Source organism: Phyllobates terribilis, unplaced genomic scaffold (genome assembly GCF_046119375.1).
Source record: "Phyllobates terribilis strain yellow unplaced genomic scaffold, ASM4611937v1 Scaffold_11__3_contigs__length_659146591, whole genome shotgun sequence".
NCBI classification, from domain to species: Eukaryota; Metazoa; Chordata; class Amphibia; order Anura; family Dendrobatidae; genus Phyllobates; species Phyllobates terribilis.
Window position 1 is genome coordinate 337,266,055 of NW_027362771.1, and position 23,696 is coordinate 337,289,750.

Genomic DNA, 23,696 nt, shown 5'->3' on the forward strand with positions numbered 1-23,696 from the left:
CTCCTCCATACTGTATCTGTACATTGTTAATAAATGAAGAAGGAATTTGGCAGGAGTGAAATACAAGCACCACACCACAACTACCGACGCGCAGAAAGGCGTGCAGCATGTCTATCTCGAAGTGTAGACGACCGGCTGGGCGACAAGTCAGCGGGACCACTCGGTGCAAATATGTTTCTCATCATTGTCGCTTATGTTCATTGCACTCTCACTTCTCATGAACGAAAGTGCAGAAAGTACAGTCCAAATTTCAGCACGGTCAACAGTCTCTTTTAGAAGTTACTGCAATTTATTTGGGTAAAGTAGCAAGAGAATCACCCTGTATAATAATAAGATATTTGTTCGTTGGTCATGTGTGTCTTCTAGTGTCAATAACCTCTTACCGATCTAAGAGGTACTGGTCTGTTATATGTTGGATGCCTGTGTATGGAGCTGGCTCTGGAGCTGAGACCGCATCATACCCAGCAGTTCCTGGCAGTACTACACAGCCAGCATATTGCTGTAACAGTAGCGATTGGAGCTAAGATCTGATTGCTGTTGTTCACCCATTAATGCCATCATTAAGATCTCTCAGTGGCATTTCAGGTGGGTTGTCTGAGAGTAGTGCCATTCCTTCTGCCCATCAGCTTCCCATGATGCGATTGTAGGGTGCCAGTGGGTTACCATGGCAGCCAGGAACCTGCAGAAGGTCCCCAAAACTGCTATGTTGGCAGTTTTGTGAACTTAGGCTCAGGCTGTGCTTCATAGGAGACTGTAATTTTATCTATATAATGCAATACTATGATATTGCAATTTATAGAATAGACCACTGTAAGTTCAAGTCCCCGAAAAAGACTAAAACTTTAAGTTAAAAAAGAAAGTAAAAGAAAAAAAATTACAATCACCCCTTGTTTTACCCTTTTAAAATAAAGAAATTAAAAAATAATTATATTTAGTATCTCTGGGTCAGTAAATGACCGATCTATCAAAATATAAATCACCGCACTTGGAATTTTTCTCCTATTTTCCAGTGCAACATTTAAAAAAACAACTTGTAGGACAAAACACAAGCACTTACAGATATGTCAACAGAAAAATAAAAAAGTTATGGCTCTTTGAAGAAGAGGGGAAAAAACAAAAGTACAAAACCAAAAAATCGCCCAGTCGTGAAGGGGTTATGAACAAGTACAAAAAGAGATTTTTGGGGGGGTCAATTCATTAGGACTGGCATTACAGTACAGACCAAAAGTTTGGACACACCTTCTCATTTAAAGATTTTTCTGTATTTTCATGACTATGAAAATTGTACATTCACACTGAAGGCATCAAAACTATGAATTAACACATGTGGAATTATATACTTAACAAAAAAGTGTGAAACAACTGAAAATATGTCTTATATTCTAGGTTCTTCAAAGTAGCCACCTTCTGCTTTGATGACTGCTTTGCACACTCTTGGCATTCTCTTGATGAGCTTCAAGTGGTAGTCACCGGAAATGGTTTTCACTTCACAGGTGTGCCCTGTCAGGTTTAATAAGTGGGATTTCTTGCCTTATAAATGGGGTTGGGACCATCAGTTGTGTTGTGCAGAAGTCTGGTGGATACACAGCTGATAGTCCTACTGAATAGACTGTTAGAATTTGTATTATGGCAAGAAAAAAGCAGCTAAGTAAAGAAAAACAAGTGGCCATCATTACTTTAAGAAATGAAGATCAGTCAGTCCGAAAAATTGGGAAAACTTTGAAAGTGTCCCCAAGTGCAGTTGCAAAAACCATCAAGCGCTACAAAGAAACTGGCTCATATGAGGACTGCCCCAGGAAAGGAAGACCAAGAGTCACCTCTGCTTCTGACGATAAGTTTATCCGAGTCACCAGCCTCAGAAATTGCAGGTTAACAGCAGCTCAAATTAGAGACCAGGTCAATGCCACACAGAGTTCTAGCAGCAGACACATCTCTTCAACAACTGTTAAGAGGAGACTTTGTGCAGCAGGCCTTCATAGTAAAATAGCTGCTAGGAAACCACTGCTAAGGACAGGCAACAAGCAGAAGAGACTTGTTTGGGCTAAAGAACACAAGGAATGAACATTAGACCAGTGTAAATCTGTGCTTTGGTCTGATGAGTCCAAATTTGAGATCTTTGGTTCCAACCACCGTGTCTTTTTGCGACGCAGAAAAGGTGAACGGGTGGACTCTACATGCCTGGTTCTCAGCATGAAGCATGGAGGAGGAGGTGTGATGGTGTGGGGGTGCTTTGCTGGTGACACTGTTGGGGATTTATTCAAAATTGAAGGCATACTGAACCAGCATGGCTACCACAGCATCTTGCAGCGGCATGCTATTCCATCCGGTTTGCGTTTAGTTGGACCATCATTTATTTTTCAACAGGACAATGACCCCAAACACACCTCCAGGCTGTGTAAGGGCTATTTGACCAAGAAGGAGAGTGATGGGGTGCTACGCCAGATGACCTGGCCTCCACATTCACCAGACCTGAACCCAATCGAGATGGTTTGGGGTGAGCTGGACCACAGAGTGAAGGCAAAAGGGCCAACAAGTGCTAAGCATCTCTGGGAACTCCTTCAAGATTGCTGGAAGACCATTTCTGGTGACTAACACTTGAATCTCATCAAGAGAATGCCAAGAGTGTGCAAAGCAGTCATCAAAGCAAAAGGTGGCTACTTTGAAGAACCTAGAATATAAGACATATTTTCAGTTGTTTCACACTTTTTTGTTAAGTATATAATTCCACAAGTGTTAATCCTTAGTTTTGATGCCTTCAGTGTGAATGTACAATTTTCATAGTCATGAAAATACAGAAAAATCTTTAAATGAGAAGGTGTGTCCAAACTTTTGGTCGTACTTACTGGCAATCTTAAGGAAGGGCTCGCTGGAGTATGATGCATGGAATTCAGGAAGAGGCATATGCCACTTAATGAATTCGGAGTATCTTCTCAGTGGCGAGTGCCTCTATTGCACTTTGGCAGAAATTATATTCTAGTCAGAGACTGGAGTAGCATTCCTGGCATAAAAAACATTGGCACTTTTGCAGAATTTGATAGGTGGGCATTGCCACGCACTGTCCTTCCCAGCTATGCCAAGCTGGAATGGAAATGCAAAAAGTCGTTAAAGTTTTGTGGAAATCCGCGCTTCACACACATTTGGTGGCTTTAAAAAGCATTTTACGCCAATTTTTTGTGTAAAAGCTTTGATGAATTGCCACTTTGTCTGTTTTACTAGCAAATGCATGCTCCAGTCACTAATGTACATTCACTTTGAATGCAAGAGTTGCCTAAATGTACTGTACGTTCTACATTGTTGGCATTTGTCCCGTGAAAGATGTCCTTGGCCGGCTTGATTCCGACATATCTACATATTCAGGATGGTTCTGTGTTCTATAACCTTGCTCAGAGAAATGAATCATTCTAGATGTATAATGTGATAAAACTGTACATTGGTATGCACTAATTAATCAAATTGTCATTTAACGCTTTGCAGGAAGGTGATCTACTGAACTATTGTACAGATAGATGCAGGGAGATGTTTCACATGCTAAGGTTTTGCTTTCTCATAAAATGTGCAACACTGCTGTTATTAATTCAGATTATTGAAAGTAACACCGCATGTACAAGGTTTAAATTGCTTATGCATACATTTTACTTAATATCCCACTGCAATACTGTGCAATTCACAGCAAAATCTTTAGGTCAAGTGCATTTCCTTCCAGATAATAAAACTTTTTTGTCTTTTTTATGTCACTGCATTTCACTGGTGTCATGCATATCACCATGGTGCATTTTTCACATTAAAAATACAAATTGCAGCTTACACCACCACATGCCATATATCAGAATGAGTTTTCTCTTTAAAACACTGAATTCATTCTGTAAAATTGAACCTCACTCAGAAATTAGCATCCTCTATTATGTTGTACAGTATGAGTCTGTGTTGAGAATTATGACATATTTATCAATGGATCATTAATAGTTACAGATAAATTTGGTAAGGTCTGTTGAGAATCTCATGTTTTTGGTGGTCATACACCACAACATTAAAAAGTAACTGTACTTTTAGGTAACTTTTCTGAATAAACTGTCCTGGCTTTGTACATGACGAACACTGTTTCTAGCCCTTATATGTCCTATATCCTGCATTGTCACCAGACGTTTCTTCGGCAGGCTCTATCTCCAATTTGAAATTTATGCTGAGTTGGTGGCAGGTGACTAGCTGCTATTATGTCTCCCATACGTAGCACAAAGGGATCGACACCTGCCCTTCATTCCTTTTATAGAACACCAAGACAAGCAACAGCAGGGTGGAGGAAATTGTGTATATATGAATTTAGCTTTGGGGCGAGGTAAAAGACTTGTTGGAAAGCTCAGCAGGATCTTTCTGTATCTCCCTATGCCTGTTTTCTCACTCTACTCTGCTCCTCAATACTCATCCCTCCTCCAAAGCAGGTGGAATTGATGAGATTTTGAGCTGCAAAGGGTACATATATCGTTCTTTTGTTCTTGTACAGTGGCCCTCTTCCGTTCGTGTCTGCCAATGCATAGAGTATAATGGACTGTATCATATGACATCACAATGAGCTGGCAGTCTGTCTTGTCTGAGCATAACAAAATTGAGCGTTTATTCAGAGTGGATGATAAGTTCGGATTGCAGCTGTGAGTGGAAGAAGTGTCTTATAAGTGGGGAAACAAGAGGATTTCTCTCATATTACAAAGTTTCTTATATTCTTTTGTACCAATGTTTTATGCAAAGATGATTTATACAGTTCCCATTTTTCAGCAGGTGTAACGAATCATTGCTGTGGCTAGTGATTGGCTGCAGCAGTCACATGTACCTGTGACATAATCGCTACAACAGGAAGTAGAGACCGCTAGGGGATTTTACAGCCATTACTTCTCTTTTATATTACATTTACATTATTGCTATTCCTACTCTGGTTTAATAAATTAAAACCTTCATTAGTAAACATGGAAACATTTTATTTTTTTAATAGTGTATTCATTGCATGTTTGGTGGTTGAATTGACGTTTTCTATTTTTCATTCCCTGGATAAAATTACGTGACAATAAGTAGCTGGTGCAGACTAATAATTCAACCATAAGGGGAGCATGAAGGCATGATGGCCAAAGGGTGACCAACGACTGCCAGTCAAATCTAGATTTTAGTTGACATTTCACAAAATTGCTTTATATTCCTCTGTCAGCTGCTACCAAACAGCTTACAGATAATTTTATCTTCCGGATGCTAAGCCTGTCTAAATCAGCTCCAACTACAGAAGCCGGACTAGCAGCAATAGGCCATTAATTGGATATGTAGAATGGCATCGTAAGAGCCACTGGTTTGAAGACTTTTTTGGCAAGTAAATTTATGGGGCACCATGTCTTCGTCACTAATGAGGACCATGAGGCTGGTAAAAGTTTTAACCCTCCCCACTGAACAACATGTCAAAAGGCAACATAGCCAATCGCTTTTTCTTTACACCTGTCTTCCCATGTAGTAAGAATGGGAATATCTGGTACTATCATGAATACTCATGTAAGCAGCTCCAGCTCAGAGTAAGGTCTGTTACAGGTGAGCTTATTTTCCGTCCATATGCTATCTTTATACCAAGTGGACCGCACATGGACAGCATACTGAACAATGCAAGTGAATATGGTGGTTCAAGTGACTCAGTTCGCTACAAGAATCTCAGCATGCAATACTCTGATCTATTCTTCAGATCAGACTCGCTCACTAAACTCAATGAGTGCATAAAAAACACAGATTCTATAAGGAAACCATCCATATGGCATTCATTTTTAACTGGACCATTGAAATTATTAACATAATAAACTGGATTTGTTTGGTCTTGCAAAATGTTTTAATTGCTGATGTGTAAAAACGAATGTCAGGATGTCATACAGATGTAAAAAATTGACATAGGATGAAAAATAGCAAACATTTTTGCATGAAAAACGAAAATTTTACATACGCTTGTCTGATCTTGGCCTAAGTAAGAGTTAATTATAAAAAAAGGATCTGCTGGTAACATGTATTTAGAGTAAAGGTATGTTTCAAATGCAGCATATATTATGTGAGTTTTTCATGTTTTATTGATGCATTTTTAATAGTGTTTTCATTGCATTTTTAGTTGCGTTTCTAAACTATTAATTGGAATGGGTGAAAAAGCACTCAAAAATCAGCTGAAAGAATTAACATGTTGCAGATTTGAAAAAAAACACTGAAAAAAACACAAGGAACCAGCATTTCATAAAAAATCAAATGGTGCAGAAAGTCAAATGTATATTTGCACTTTAATGTAATTAGTTTTTTGGGTCACTGAAGGGATTTATGTCATTACTGCTTCCTTAGGCTGCATGCACACGATGCGTTTTTCATGCGGTTATGCTGCGGAATTTCCGCAGCGGAAACGCATCAAAAATGCATGGTAATCCGCACCCCATGGTCCCCAATGGCATTCCGCAATGTCATTGCACATGCTGAAATTTTTCCGCAGTGTTTCTGCAGTGCAAATAAATCCGCAGCATGTTCATTAATTTTGCGGAAGAACAGCGGAAGCGCCGCCATTGACTTGCATTGAGACGCATAATATCCGCATTTGTACAAGCGGATTTTCTGCATCTCTATGTGCGGATGGTACCCAGTTCTGGAGGAGAGAAGACTCTCATCCAGACCTGGGTACCATTGTACCTGTAAAAAAAGAATAAAATAAAAAATAAAGTTTATATTCACCTGTCCGGCGGCTTCTCTCTGCTTGCCGGCAGCACTTCTCCTTCCAGGACCTGAGATGACATCGCGGTCATGTGACCGCAGGCTGTCTCGCGATGTGCCAGCAACCCGGAAGAAGCCAGGACGAGCGCTGCAGCACACGCCGGGGAATCGGGGGTGAGTATAGCTTTATTTTTTTTATTTTTACAGTCACACTGTATAAATCCATGCTGTTTGCATGGATTTATACAGTGTGACCTAGTTGTCAAGCACTTTCCAAGTGATGCTATCGCCTGGAAAGTGCTTGTCAGTCCGCATGCGGAAACACATGCGTTAACGCATGTGGATACGCATGTGAATCCGCATGTATTCTGCAGGAAAAACGCATGCACAATCTGCATGCGTTTTTTCTGCCAGGGAGATGCAGAAATGCTGCAGAAATTTTCTGCTTCATTTCTGCATCGTGGGCACACAGCCTTAAAAACTGGGAAAAAAAGTAGCAGTTTTTATGGGAAAGTTTCAACTTTTTTGTCACAATTCTGAAACACAAGTTTTTAATAATTTCCCCTGTAATATGTCCACCCCTGAGTTTAACAGACTGGTGGTGATGCATATCTCCCAACTCTTTTGTCACACAGTTCTTTATGCTTGAGTAGTTTCTAATGTAATTATCACAAAAATCATCTCAATATGGATATTTTAAAGTTTCAAATTGTATCAAAAGGAAAAATAATATGCATTCTTTATATGATATACAGTACAGACCAAAAGTTTGGACACACCTTCTCATTTAAATTTTTTTCTGTATTTTCATGACTTTGAAAATTGTACAGTCACACTGAAGGCATCAAAACTATGAATTAACACATGTGGAATTATATACTTAACAATAAAGTGTGAAACAACTGAAAATACGTCTTATATTCTAGGTTCTTCAAAGTAGCCACCTTTTGCTTTGATGACTGCTTTAGACACTCTTGGCATTCTCTTGATGAGCTTCAAGAGGTAGTCACCAGAAATGGTCTTCCAACAATCTTGAAGGAGCTCCCAGAGATGCTTAGCACTTGTTGGCCCTTTTGCCTTCACTCTGCAGTCCAGCTCACCCCAAACCATCTCGATTGGGTTCAGGTCTGGTGACTGTGGAGGCCAGGTCATCTGGCGTAGCACCCCATCACTCTCCTTCTTGGTCAAATAGCCCTTACACAGCCTGGAGGTGTGTTTGGGGTCATTGTCCTGTTGAAAAATAAATGATGGTCCAACTAAACGCAAACCGGATGGAATAGCATGCAAGATGGTGTGGTAGCCATACTGGTTCAGTATGCCTTCAATTTTCAATAAATCCAAAACAGTGTCACCAGCAAAGCACCCCCACACCATCACACCTCCTCCTCCATGCTTCACGGTAGGAACCAAACATGTAGAGTCCATCCGTTCACCTTTTCTGCGTCGCACAAAGACACGGTGGTTGGAACCAAAGATCTCAAATTTGGACTCATCAGACCAAAGCACAGATTTCCACTGGTCTAGTGTCCATTCCTTGTGTTCTTTAGCCCAAATAAGTCTCTTCTGCTTGTTGCCTGTCCTTAGCAGTGGTTTCCTAGCAGCTATTTTACTATGAAGGCCTGCTGCACAAAGTCTCCTCTTAACAGTTGTTGTAGAGATGTGTCTGCTGCTAGAACTCTGTGTGGCATTGACCTGGTCTCTAATCTGAGCTGCTGTTAACCTGCGATTTCTGAGGCTGGTGACTCGGATAAACTTATCCTCAGAAGCAGAGGTGTCTCTTGGTCTTCCTTTCCTGGAGCGGTCCTCATGTGAGCCAGTTTCTTTATAGCGCTTGATGGTTTTTGCAACTGCACTTGGGGACACATTCAAAGTTTGCCCAATTTTTCGGACTGACTGACCTTCGTTTTTTAAAGTAATGATGGCCACTCGTTTTTCTTTACTTAGCTGCTTTTTTCTTGCCATAATACAAATTCTAACAGTCTATTCAGTAGGACTATCAGGTGTGTATCCACCTGACTTCTGCACAACACAACTGATGGTCCCAACCCCATTTATAAGGCAAGAAATCCCACTTATTAAACCTGACAGGGCACACCTGTGAAGTGAAAACCATTTCCGGTGACTACCTCTTGAAGCTCATCAAGAGAATGCCAAGAGTGTGCAAAGAAGTCATCAAAGCAAAAGGTGGCTACTTTGAAGAACCTAGAATATAAGACATATTTTCAGTTGTTTCACACTTTTTTGTTAAGTATACAATTCCACATCTGTTAATTCATAGTTTTGATGCCTTCAGTGTGAATGTACAATTTTCAAAATCATGAAAATACAGAAAAATCTTTAAATGAGAAGGTGTGTCCAAACTTTTGGTCTGTACTGTACGGATAAGAATCTAGTTTCTGTAGTAAAATAGAAAGTTGATTAATTTCAATCTATTTCCCAGGTGAAAAGGGTCCCTGAGCAGAACCTGATAGATCTTTAGTCATAGAAAATTCTCCTATACTTAGCAGTGCAGCGTTTACAGTGGCTCACTGCTAAATTTTCTGTCTGCCTTGCTAGAATTTGAATCTTGGCAAAGAACACACACTTCAAGAAAAGCAAATTAAGGTACCATCTCTAGGATAATGAAAAATAAGAATCTGTCACACTGGTGGGTATAGACCCACTATGCCAAGGGCCGGGCTTACCCTGGAGGGGCTAACTAAGCGGCCTCTGATTGTGAGGTTAGGCTTGAGCTGCAGGTAGCCGCCAGGTACCACTCAAGAGCAGTCCCCACTACTGCAGCAGTTGACCCCCAAGGGTCAGGAATACAGGTACGGACTTGGGGTAGCAGGCAGGACAGGATCTGGATTACTGGCACTATGAACAGTGGTGTTGTTCTGATGGAGCAAGTTCTGGTATTGGTGCAGGTTCGTTTACAGACTGTACGGGTTTGGATACTGGTTAGCAGGACGGGTTCAGTAACAAGGACCTAACAATGGACTAGTGGGCTAATACACACTATACTAAAGTTGCTCAGGCATGTCCATACAAGGGAGGGTGCCTTAAATACCTAATGCCTCCCAGCTATAGGCTGGGGACTTTTCCTGAAAACGTGCACTGCCCCTTTGAGAAGCGGGGAGTGCGAGCACCCTAACCCCATCGTCAAGAGACTTGCACGACGTGTGCAGGAACTGAGACCTGGGAGCTGCGGCGGGAGCTGGAGAAGCCGCCGAGCGGCCATGGCATTAAGAATGTCAACGTCCCTGCCGGGGGGAGGATGGGGAAGCATGCAGGGACGCCATCGTTACAGAATCCTACTTGCAACAAAGTAAAGTAAGAATGTTTTCAAAAATAGAGTGAATACAGGCAGTGACCTCCAGGACCTGGGCATAGCTGGAAGTCTTGGTCTAAAGTGAAGAGGCTAGAGATGCAACATGTAATGGGGGAAATAAGAAGACAGGACAGGGAGCGACTGGAGAGGTATTAGTTTTATTTTTAACCAAAACGTACCCCTATGGCTGCCCTGCTGCTCACTGTCCAGGACTTCCAGGCGCTACCTTACGATGCATGGTAAGTAACCTCCAAGGCCTGGTCACAGCCAGATGTCCTGGCCTATAGTGAAGAGGCCAGAGATACAGTGCATGGGCGGTGCAAAGAATAGGACCGGACCAAGGGCGGCAAGCAGCAGGGGCCGAAGAGATTTATTTTATCAATTAACAGATTATTTTTATCAATTAACAAAATGCTAAATAAATAAACAAGAGAAATGTAAATCTAATCAATATTCGGTGCACCCACCTCTAACTATCAAAACTACATCAATCCTTCTTGTTAAACTTATAGAAAGTATGGGAATTTGTAGAATTATAGTCAGGTGTATTAGTAGCCAAATATACCAAATATGTGATAATGATCATCATTTTCATATGTAGGTTTAAACACATTAACTGCAACAGAAACAGCTGTGTGGGAGGCTTAAAATTGGCTGAGGAACAGTTAAACTCTGCTATATAAGTGAGGTTCTTAAAGGCAGTTTCAATTCACAGGTCATAAACCATGGAAAGACTGAGCACAGTGCCAAGACACAATGCACTTTTACTGCATCAGCACGGTCTCTCCCAGGCAAAGATACCAAAGCAGAATGGGGTTTCAAGATGTGCTGCTCAAGTTCTTTTGATGTAACACCAGGAAATGGGAAATGTTGAGGACAGGAAAAGGTACAGTAGATGAAACACATATCATCAGATGCATAGCCAAGGGTTCAAGGTTCTATTCTTTGAGGGAAAAAAACCCTCTAATCCTCTTTATACTCTGAATGGATCTATTTTGGATGAACTTATAATAGAGAACGATTTCAGAGTATATGTTGATAATAAAATCAGTTTTAGCAAAAATGTCAGTCTGCTGCATTAAAAGACAAAAAGATATTGTTCTGTATTTGTAAAAAAACATTGCTTCAATCAGAGGCGTAGCTTAGGATTCAGCTCGGGGATGATGGGGGACAAAACATCTCAGTGGGCCCCTAACCAGTAACCCTGGTTATAACTATGGTGGCACAGTGATGTTACCGCCATATAGTGACCATATAGTGGCAGATACCAGTCCTGCAGAACATGTAAGAGATTACAGTACAGTTACAGACGATGACTTACAGCTGACGTTCTTTTTTATGAAGTACAGTAGTTCACTTTACACATATTTTCCATCTGGCCCAGACCGACATGACAACTTCTTCCAGCCAGGACTCATCTGCAAAAATTACAACACACATTTGACTTCTCACATTTTCAGCACCGTCCCCACCTATTCCCACCCTACACAAACTCCTCATCCTACTGTTATGATCTGCTACAAGCACTAAGGAAAGAAAGGAGATCTGTCCCTACAGTAGAACTAAGCTAGATCCCTACGATGTAACGGGGAACCTGATCCTGCGATCAGACCCGCTAAAGTCCTCGGCTAGTCTGTACGAAGACCTATAGATGCAAGGGAGGGATCCCTACAAGAACTAGGGACTGGGATAAAGTTGGACACCTCCTAGCAGAAATTGTAGCAGTAAAAGACAAACACACAACATAGAACATAAAGGTCCGAAGACCTAGCTAAACTGACTGATAAAGGTAACTAAGCACCAGGCTAACTTAAGAGTAGAAATTACAAAGAAGTCCAGCAAGGCCAGGAGGGCGGAGCAGGATTAAATAGGCAAAAAAGGTCATGTGACCAGCAAAATACAAAAAACCTAACAGGAGAGTTCTAACACCTACTGTTATCCCAATGCTCAGCTGCTGCTGCCATATATGGCTCTGTTACTGCACCTCCTGTTTGGCACAATAACAGTGCTTCTCTTACTGACCCACATAATAATGCCCGCCTCTGTGCTCATTGCTAAGTAAAATGTGCCCTCTAAATGGTAAAATTGCCCCCTAGAATACATTAACACCCTGTGCAAGTGCCCTAAAAAACAGTGTCCACATTTTTACACTTGAAAGTAATAATGCCACATGTGCACCTTTGACGGTCACAATACTCTGAGATTCCCTATAACAATAATGCTGCTTAAGTTTCAACTTAATATTTAATAATGTTCCCTAAGTCCCCATGTACAGCTCCCCTACATTCAGTATGATGCGCCACAGCTCCCCTATACACAGTATAATGAGTCCACAGCTCCCCTATACACAGTATAATGGGCCAACAGCTCCTCTATACACAGTATAATGGACCAACAGCTCCCCTGTACACAGTCTAATGCCCCCACAGCTCCCCTATGCACAGTATAACAATCCTAAAGCTTCCCTATAGACAGCTCGATATTCCTATAGATGTCCTATGCACAGTATGATGGGCCCACAGCTCCCCTATACACATTGATACCCCCACTGCTCCCCTATACATAGTAACATAGCATGATGTCCTCACTGCTCCCCAAAAAACAGTATAATGACCCTCATAGTAGTCCCCACACTGTATGATAGCCTCCACACTGAATAATGGCCCTCACAGTAGCACCCATACTGTATAATGGCACCACACTGTATAATCGCCCCCACAGTAGCACCATACTATTTAATGGTCTTCACAGTAGCATCCACACTGAATATTGGTCCCCACAGTATTCCCCACACTGTATAATGGCCCTCACTGTAGCCCCCACACTGTATAATGGCTCCCACATTGTATAATAGCTCCCATAGCAGTCCCCACACTTTATGAGGGCCCTCCACAGTAGTCCCCACACTTTATCAAGGCTCCCACACTGTATGAGGGTCTCCCACAGTAGCCTACACACTTTATGATTGCCCCCACAGTAGCCCCCAAATTATATAATGGCCCTCACATTAGCTCCCACACTGTATAATGGCCCCCACAGTAGTCCCACACATTATGATGCCCCCCCCACAGTAGCCCCCACACTGTATAACGGCCCCAACACTATATGATGGCCACCACAGTAGTCTTCACACTATATGATGGCCCCCACGGTAGGCCTTAAACTGTACGATGGCCCCCACATTAGCTTCCACGCTGCATAATGGACCCCACAGTAGTCTACACACTTTATGATGGCCCCAAACTGTATAATGGCCCCACAGTAGCTCCCATGCTGTATAATGGACCCCACACTTTATGGGGCCCCCACAGCAGTCCCTACACTGTATGAAGAGCCCCCACACAGTAGCCCCCACACTGTATGAGGGCTCCCACACTGTAACAGTGTCTCTTACAGTAAAATCCACATGACACGAGGGTTCCCACAGTAGCCCCCACTCTGTATGCTGGTCTCCCATACCTTATGATGCCCCCACAGTCACACCATAGGTTTTAAAACAGAAAACATCATATACTCACTGAATCCGGGATACTGATAAGTCCACCGGCAAAGTTTGGGCGGACCAACACGATGTCATCGCGCCAGCGGACGCACAGGGTGTCAGAATCCCGGCACAATGACGTGATTGCACTGTATTGTCTCTGCCTTGGCCAAGGCATCACCCTACCATTCTATAGACCACAGACTTAAAGCGGTCTACAGAATGGCAGGGTTATGTTAAGTTAATTCTTGATTTTTTGGGAGAATTTTAATTCCTTTTTCTGTGGCTTTGCTTTTAATTTATATAGTTTTAAGGTTGAAAGAATAGACAAGTTCATCGAGTTCACCCTATAACCTAAGATGTTGATCCAAAGGAAGGCAAAAACCCCATGAGATAGATGACAATTACCCTGTATTAGGTGAAAAATTGGATCTTCCCTTGAGAAAGCTTCTTACAGTTCATGCAAAACGCGCATTGGGAAGCTAGGTATTTCATTACCGCTCTCTTTTTGCGGCACCTATCCTCAGCCAGGTAAGCAATAGATTATGTCCAGTACTTATGGCCTGTACACTACTGAGACCTGATGTTCAGGTTCTCTTTTGGTTTATTGAAAACTGAGTCTGGCGAACTACAGGGTTCCCTGGACTATCTATCCATCAGTACTATTCGTACTTGGCCTGTTCTCTGCTTTACCTGTCCTCCCGGCTTTGTAGATGCCCTATTTACCCCTGCATCCTCATACTAATGCACATGTCTATTGTCTACTTACTGTACTAATTGAGTTTATGGTATGTATTTAATAAAGATTTATATTTTTATTATAACCTAAACTCCTTCTGCTCTGCGTTTTTCTACTTTCCTGGATCAATCTCCCATAACAGAATCCATTACCCATATACCATGAATTTATATTTTCAAGAAAGGCATCAAGGATCTAAATTATTTTTTTAGTGAATGAATCATTACAACATGGTGTGGCAGAGAGTTCCATAGTCTCACTGCTTTTACAGTAAAGAATTGCCATTTATAGTCGTGATTAAACCTTATTTACTTTGTGTGGAGGGGGCCCTTTTGTCATCACTGCAGATCTAAGTGTAAAGAGACCATTAGAAAAATCTTTGTATAGTCTATTCATATATATTGTACATTGTAATAAGGTCGCCCCAAAGCTTTCGATTTTTTGTCGCCCAAGCCTCTAGCTTCCATAAATTACTCTGTAAATATGAAATCATCCTCCTCTGTGTTGATTTTCTTTCAAAGCTTAGTATCATCTGCAAATGTTGATATTCTACTTTGTATGTACTATGCAAAGTCATTAATAAATGTATTAAAAAGGAGAGGGCCCCGTACTGACCCCTGTGGTACCTCACTGTTAAAGGGAAGGTGCCACAATTATTTTTGTATTAATAATTATTGATTATATAATCAATTATTTTTAATACAAAATTAAATTCACTGTTTTAACAGTTTTTTTTTATATTTTGTTTCTGCAGTTGCTGGGGGCTGCCATTTGTATTTGCTGATGTGTAACGACACTTAATACCTCAAAAACGGCAGCCCCTGTACATAGGAGTCTGCAATCACTGACTGAACGCATCTCCTACACTGTGGCTGCCTCCTGCTGTGACCTGGGCATGTCTGTTGGGCTGTCCAAGTCACAGCTGTGGGAGGAGATCGGCACCATTTTTGTGAAGCCCACAGCATATACTGCGGGCTACACTTTCCGTCTGTCACCACTTAGTGCTCAGTAGTAGCCGAGCGGTAACAGGAGCTGCCCGGTTGGGAGTGATGACGTGATGTGGGGAAAGGTAGTCATGGGGTGGGTATCGGCAGCGGGGAGCAGTGATCGCAGCCTGACATCAGTAGTACAATACAAGGCTGCAGATCACCGCTCACTGCCGTGTTCAGGGCACAGCAGAGAAATCATCACACTGCTGTGCTCTGAACACACTGACTCAGCTCTGCTATGAATTGACATAGCAGAGACGTGTATCTAATGCCCATCATGGTGACTATGTGGGGCTATTATAGTGTATTGAGCACTATGTGGGGACCATTATAATGTATTGAGCCCTATATGGGGCCATTATACTGTGTGGTGTACTATGTGGGACCCATTTTACTGTATGGTGTACTATGTGGGGCCATTATACTGTATGGTGTACTATGTGGGGCCATTATACTGTATGGTGTACTATGTGGGGCCATTATACTGTATGGTGTACTATGTGGGGCACATTATACTGCATTGTGTCCTATGTAGTGCACATTATTTTGTATGGTCAACTATGTGGGGCACATTACATTGTATGGTGCACTATGTTGGGTCATTATACTGTATTGAGCACTATATGGGGCCATTATACTGTATGGTGCACTATGTTGGGCCATTATACTGTATGGTGCACTACATGGGGCCATTATACTGTATTCTGCACTATTTGGGACCCATTGTACTATATGTAAGGCAATATGTGGCCCACTTTGTAAGGGCTGCAAATTTATGAGAGATGTTCCTCTGTGACCCCGCTGAATATTAATTTTTTTAGGGTGGGGGGCAATAAGAACTTTTGCTATGGGGCCCCATGATTTCTAAGTACGCCCCTGGTGATATCCCCCCAGAGCCATGTATCTAATGCCCATCATGAAAATACGCCCCAGATCCGTGTATCTTATGCCCATCATTGTAATACTCCCCCAGAGCCGTGTATCTAATGCCCATTAAATTACACCACTGCTCCCATAGAAGTAGACAGAGCGGGGTCACACATTTCTCAGGAAGTAGTACTCTGTTCACTTCTATGGGAGTAGCAATGTAATGGACAGAGTGGGGTCACAGATTACACCATTGCTCCCATAAAAGTCGATGGAGTGGTGTCACACATTACACCACTGCTCTTATAGAAGTGGATGGAGCAGTGTCACACATTACACCACTGCTCTTATAGAAGTGGATGAAGTGGTGTCACGCATTACACCACTGCTCCCATATGAGTGGATGGAGTGGTATCACACATTATACCACTGCTCCCATAGAACTGGACGGAGCAGTGTCACACATTACACCACTTCTCCCATAGAAGTAGACAGAGCTGGGGCACACATTTCTAAGAGTAGTGTAATGTGTGATACTGTTCTGTCCACTTCTATGGGAGAAATGGTGCAATGTGTGTTATGTCCACTTCTATGGGAGCAGTGATGTAATGTGTGACCCTGCTCTGTCCACTTCTATGGGAGCAGTGGTCTAATGTGTGACCCTGCTCTGTCCACTTCTATAGGAGCAGTAATGTAACGTGTGACCCTGCTCTGTCTACTTCTAACGGAGTAGCAATATAGTGGAAGGAGTGGGGGTCACACATTACTCTACTGCTCCCATAGACGTAGAAATAGCGAGGTCACACATTACACCAATGTTCTCATAGAAGTGGACAGAGCAGGGTCACACATTACACCACTGCTTGCATAGAAGTGGATGGAGCGGAGTCACACAATATATACATTAGATACTGCGTATCTAATCCCATCCTGTGTGATACACTCCACTGAGCCCTATATCTATTCCCATCATGTGATACACTAGACTGAGTCATGTACCTAATACCAGCGTATGTAACTCTAAGCATATATAATCGCACCATATGATACACTCCACTATCAAACCCCAGCTTATGATACAGTGAGCAGCATGAACTGATAGAAGCGGTGCTGCTAGCCGTCCTCGGTGACACTGTACTTCTCAGTATCACTTTGCAGTCACCAACAAAACGGCTCCGCTTTGTGATCCTAAACTAAATCCTATCTTATCCTTTGTCAAATGCTCAGAAGGGTAGGGGAGGAGTAACATCGCACATACAGTACAGACCAAAAGTTTGGACACACCTTCTCATTTAAAGATTTTTCTGTATTTTCATGACTATGAAAATTGTACATTCACACTGAAGGGATCAAAACTATGAATTAACACATGTGGAATTATATACTTAACAAAAAAGTGTGAAACAACTGAAAATATGTCTTATATTCTAAGTTCTTCAAAGTAGCCACCTTTTGCTTTGATGACTGCTTTGCACACTCTTGGCATTCTCTTGATGAGCTTCAAGAGGTAGTCACCGGAAATGGTCTTCCAACAATCTTGAAGGAGTACCCAGAGATGCTTAGCACTTGTTGGCCCCTTTGCCTTCACTCTGCGGTCCAGCTCACCCCAAACCATCTCGATTGGGTTCAGGTCTGGTGACTGTGGAGGCCAGGTCATCTGGCGTAGCACCCCATCACTCTCCTTCTTGGTCAAATAGCCCTTACACAGCCTGGAGGTGTGTTTGGGGTCATTGTCCTGTTGAAAAATAAATGATGGTCCAACTAAACGCAAACCGGATGGAATAGCATGCCGCTGCAAGATGCTGTGGTAGCCATGCTGGTTCAGCATGCCTCCAATTTTGAATAAATCCCCAACAGTGTCACTAGCAAAGCACCCCCACACCATCACACCTCCTCCTCCATGCTTCACGGTGGGAACCAGGCATGTAGAGTCCATCCGTTCACCTTTTCTGCGTCGCACAAAGACACGGTGGTTGGAACCAAAGATTTCAAATTTGGACTCATCAGACCAAAGCACAGATTTCCACAGGTCTAATGTCCATTCCTTGTGTTCTTTAGCCCAAACAAGTCTCTTCTGCTTGTTGCCTGTCCTTAGCAGTGGTTTCCTAGCAGCTATTTTACCATGAAGGCCTGCTGCACAAAGTCTCCTCTTAACAGTTGTTGAAGAGATGTGTCTGCTGCTAGAACTCTGTGTGGCATTGACCTGGTCTCTAATCTGAGCTGCTGTTAACCTGCGATTTCTGAGGCTGGTGACTCGGATAAACTTATCCTCAGAAGCAGAGGTGACTCTTAGTCTTCCTTTCCTGGGGCGGTACTCATGTGAGCCAGTTTCTTTGTAGCGTTTGATGGTTTTTGCAACTGCACTTGAGGACACTTTCAAAGTTTGCCCAATTTTTCGCACTGACTGACCTTCATTTCTTAAAGTAATGATGGCCACTCATTTTTCTTTACTTAGCTGCTTTTTTCTTGCCATAATACAAATTCTAACAGTCTATTCAGTAGGACTATCGGCTGTGTATCCACCAAACTTCTGCATAACACAACTGATGGTCCCAACCCCATTTATAAGGCAAGAAATCCCACTTATTAAACCTGACAGGGCACACCTGTGAAGTGAAAACCATTTCCGGTGACTACCTCTTGAAGCTCATCAAGAGAATGCCAAGAGTGTGCAAAGCAGTCATCAAAGCAAAATGTGGCTACTTTGAAGAACCTAGAATATAAGACATATTTTCAGTTGTTTCACACTTTTTTGTTAAGTATATAATTCCACATGTGTTAATTCATAGGTGAATGTACAATTTTCAAAGTCATGAAAATACAGAAAAATCTTTAAATGAGAAGGCGTGTCCAAACTTTTGGTCTGTACTGTATGTAAGAAAATTCAGCCCACATTTACTGCAGTCGTAATGTGAGCTAACACTACACTATGTTTTCATGGCAAATTTCTGCAGCTGCTCCCTCTAGTGTTTAAAAGTGGAAAATAGCAAACATTTTTAAATTATTTTTCATATTTTACTTCATTTAAAACAAATGGTAATTTTTTTTAATTAAAACATTAATATTTTAAATTTTTTCAATTGTTGAAATTTTTTTATGGCACCTTCCCTTTAACTGTGTGTGACTGCAGACTTCCCTCCAGCTCATGCACTGTGCGCTTTGGGGATTCAACGGTTTCAGACCCGGTAACGGAGGGTATGTATAAGTTATACATACCACCGGCCAGTCGGCGTTGCCTCGCTCCATACACTTGTATAGAGCGAGGCCACGCCCCGTCTAGTGACGGAGACAGCCAGTGGACGTCTTCGACTAGAAAGCCTCTCTCAATATAAGTATATGGAGAGCGATGCCACTGGCCAGAGGTATGTATAACACATACATACCCTCCGTCACACAGAGTGACTGCAGACTTATCACTTTTGACTGGACAACCCCTTTAATCAGAGGTTCCACCCTCTGCTTCCTATCACTGAGCTAGTTGTTAACTCAGTTACACATATTTTCCCCTTGCCCTATTGCTCTCATGTACCAACCTTTTACGAGGGACAAAAAGTAAAGAAGTCCAGCATAGAGAGATTTTTTCAGAGCCATAAAACCTCACATTTATTGAAAACGATTAAAAAACTCCATCATTAGAGTACTAAACACACTAAAGAAGCAGTGGACCTACATGTTTCAATGTATAGTATTAGTTATAGTAGCACCATGGTAATTCCATGACTAAGGCTATATGTTGAAAAGTGTAAGTCCACTAATTCTGTAACGCTATGCTGGCGTCCCTGCTCCTGTGCATGGCGCGCAGATCTGCCAGCGCCGTGCACGCTCCACGTCTCTTAGGCTAAGTGCCCACGATGCAGAAAAGCTGCAGATTTTTTTCGCATCTCCCTGGCAGGAAAAACGCATGGGGATTTTACATGCGTTTTTCCTGCCAGGTAGAAGCGTTTGTCAAGCGTTTTTGCATGCATTTCTGCATGAGGGTTATCAAGCACTTTTCAAGCGATTTTAGCATCACTTGGAAAAGTGCATGACAACTTGGTCACACTATATAAATCCATGCAACCGGCATGGATTTTATATAGTGTGACCAAGTTAGTTAAAAAAAAGAATCAAAATGGTAAAAAATAAAAAAAAATATTATACTTACCTTCTGATGGCCCCCCGGTCTCCTTCTCCGGTCTCCCCGGCGGCTCGCGATGGTCTAAAAGGACCTTCCATGACGTCATTTAGTCATGTGACAGGTCACGCGACCGCCGAAGTCAGCAGTCGCGTGACCCGTCTCATGACTAAATGACGTGAGGGAAGGTACTTTTAGACCATCGCGAGCTGCCGGGGAGCCAGGACGCATCACTATGGAGACTGGGGACCATCAGAAGGTGAGTATAATGTATTTTTTTAATTTAAAATTCTTTTTTTTTTACAGGTACTATGGTACCCGGGTCTGGATGAGAGTCTACTCTTCTCCAGACCTGGGTACCATCCGCATATTGAATCGCTTAATATCCACATGTGCACAGCACATGCGGATTATCATTGGGGACCATGGGGTACGTATTACCAAGCGTTTTTAAGCGTTTTTGCTGCGGAAATTTCGTGGCAAAACCGCATAGTGGGCAAGCAGCCTTAAAGGGACAAAGCGTGCACTCTGAATATGCCCCCCCACAATAGCTGGGAAGCATCTAGTATTTAAGGCACACTCTCCTGTAAGGAGGTGTCTGTCCAACGCCCTTGTTAGTCTTAGTTTGAGTTTGTCCTTGCCCAGTTAGTTGTCAGGTCCCTCGAACCTATTTATGTAACCTGTTCCTGAACTTATTCTGTGAGAACAGTGATTGCCCCTGGTTCATGTGTGGCCAGGGCCTGAGCCTGAAACTGCATCAGCGGTCCCTGTTCCCGAAGCCTCATCAGTGGTTCCTGAACCATGACACACAGCTCCTGGTGGTACCTGAAGCTGCATCTGCGGTACCTGACGCCTGACACCACTCTGGTAGTACCTATGCCTGAAGCCGCACCTGCGGCACCTGAACCAGCACCACCACCAGTGTCTCTTCTGGTGAGCATTCCAGAGTCTGTACTAGAATCATAGAATCATAGAATGGTAGAGTTGGAAGGGACCTCCTGGGTCACCTGGTCCAACGCCCTGCTCAAAGCAGGATGCACTAAATCATCTCAGACAGATGTCTGTCCAGCCTCTGTTTGAAGACGTCCATTGAAGGGGAACTCACCACCTCTCGTGGCAGCCTGTTCCACTCATTGATCACTCATTGATCACCCTACTGTCGAAGCCTGTTCCAGTATCGGAATCCATCCCTGCCTGTGACTCGATGTCAGTGTCTGTTCTGCCCAATGACCTAGAACCTGTGTTTTCTGAACAGAGTCCGAACCCAGCCCTACCTATGACTCCGTGTCAGTATCATAGCTCCCAACCGTCCCATATTCTGTGGGACTGACCTGCTTCAGGACTCAGTCCCGCGTCCCGTCATGGTTCAGCTGTTCTCCCGGGTTCTATTTATACTCACTTCTCCTCTCAGATGTCGCTGCTGCTGCTCCTCCTCCTCCTCCTCCTCCTCGGGGGGGATGCGGGGGCCACTCACTGGTCAGTGAATAAACTAAAATATATTACTCACCTCTTCTCTCTCCTGTGATCGCATGTCCCTGGGCTTTGAACTAACCACTGAACTACAGCTCCCATGGTAAACGTAGGAGGATTTAGTTATCTTGACTCTAAAATGCAGTCAATGAATCAAGAAGCAGAGTATACATCTACATAGAAATACATTGTGTATAGCAATGTATTTTTATGGTGCCTGTATACTGAGCAGAAGAAAAATATTTTTTTGAATCTATAAATAAAAGTAGTAAGTTTGTGAGCAATTACAATTTTTTTATTTTTTTGTGAGTTCCAGGTCTTGAACCAACAACCTTAAAACATTACTGACAGACACTTAACCTGCAGAACCACAAGCTCTAGTGATATCATAGCTAAAATTCTTTGATCTGCCCTGCAGGATCTGCCCTGCAGGATCTGCCTAGGCTAGAAATACACTGATACATAGTACACAGCAGTGTATTTCTATGTATTTTTATTCTAAATGGAGAATAAGAGATTTTTAAGCCTATAAAATTGCTAAAAAATAATACAGAAAAACATTTGATAATGAAAAAAATATTGTCATTTTTAATGCGTTTTGTAAAAAATAATGAACATCACAAATCAGCCAATAACATGGATATATTTGGTGTCCCTGTAATCGCAACGACCCGCAGAACACAGTGATCAGATTATTTATGGGAATCGGTAAATGGCGTAAAAAAAAATGGTGTAATTTATATTTTTTCTTTATTAAACCCATAAAAAATGTAATAAAACTGTAATGCTGAGGCCATGTTCACACGTAGCGTAAATTCTGCTTTCTTTCTGCTGCTTTTTTTCTGCAGATGTCCGCATCAGACAACGTAGTAACAATATTCTCTGATTATTGTGTGTTTTCTGCGTTTCTTTTAAGCGTTTTCCCGCTTATTTGATGAGATTTTTGGGAAAATATGAAGCAGAGTTTTTAACGCTTTTTAACAGTACAGAAAAGCTTTGATTCTGCATTTAAAAATGCAGCAGCGTTTTTTTTTCTCCATGCGTTTTTTTCAGAAGAAGCCTATAGAGAGAAATGCTCCAAAACCTCAGTAGTGATGAGCGAGTGTGTATTGTTAACCCTTTGGACAAGCGCGCTCGGGTGTTCGCAGAGTATTTTCGGCGTGCTCGGCATCTATGTTTGAGCCACCGTGGCTGCATGTGTCGCGGCTGTTAGACAGCTGCGACACATGCAGGATGCCGTGACACATGCAACCGTGGCGGCACTAACACACATGCTGAGCACGCCGAAAATACTCGGCGAGCACCCGAGCGTGCTTGCTGAAAGGGTTAACAACACACGCTCGCTCATCATTACTGCAGAGTTCAGCAGCGTCTTCAGATGCTTCTATGTGGAGCCTAAAAAAAATGCAGATACTTCATTAAGTGCAAAATCAAAGCTTTTCTGTACCATAAAAAGCACCTTAAAAATGCGGCTTCACATCTGCACCAGAAATGCATCAAATAAGGGGGATAGATTGTTATTGTGGAGTTTGGTGCTGACATCTGCAGAAAACAAAGAAAGGATATTTTTTACTCTTACTTGTACAAGTTTTCTCTAGGACTTTCTCAAATGTATACATGTATACACACATAGTTGTTCACATGTATTACATTACATATTTCTCATTCAGTTTTTCCAGGGTACATTTTTTGTTTTGTTTCCATCTTTTTCTTTTCATATATTCAGTCTAGTCTTCTCTGTGATTGGTATTTTCTTGATTGTTTTCATGTGTTTTTTGTATCCATGATTATTTGTTAGTATACTTAAGTCCAGTTCAGAATATTCTTTTCACAGCCAGTGTTCAAGAGTTTTTCACTCGAAACGCGTATGGAATTTTTTATACACACTACCCCATAATATATGCTTTGTCGTCTGAGATGTCCATTTTTTGTCTTTTCTACAAATTTTTAAAAGGATTTGCCAATAAAGATTGTTGAATTTTAATTAATTGCCCGGTGTGTTGAGCTGGATCCATCTTCACTTCCTC

At 42.2% G+C, this 23,696-nt stretch overlaps 1 long non-coding RNA gene across 1 annotated transcript in view; it reads right to left on the reverse strand.

The window, feature by feature from the left end:
- The window catches only part of LOC141166251 (uncharacterized), a 63,715-nt gene extending 42,103 nt beyond the window's left edge, over positions 1-21,612 (reverse strand). The window contains exons 1-2 of the long non-coding RNA XR_012251268.1: positions 21,531-21,612; positions 11,331-11,427 (exon numbers count right to left, since the gene is read on the reverse strand). This is a non-coding gene — a long non-coding RNA (uncharacterized lncRNA). The remainder of the gene's footprint in view (positions 1-11,330; positions 11,428-21,530) is intronic.
- Between the last annotated feature and the right edge of the window lie 2,084 nt (positions 21,613-23,696).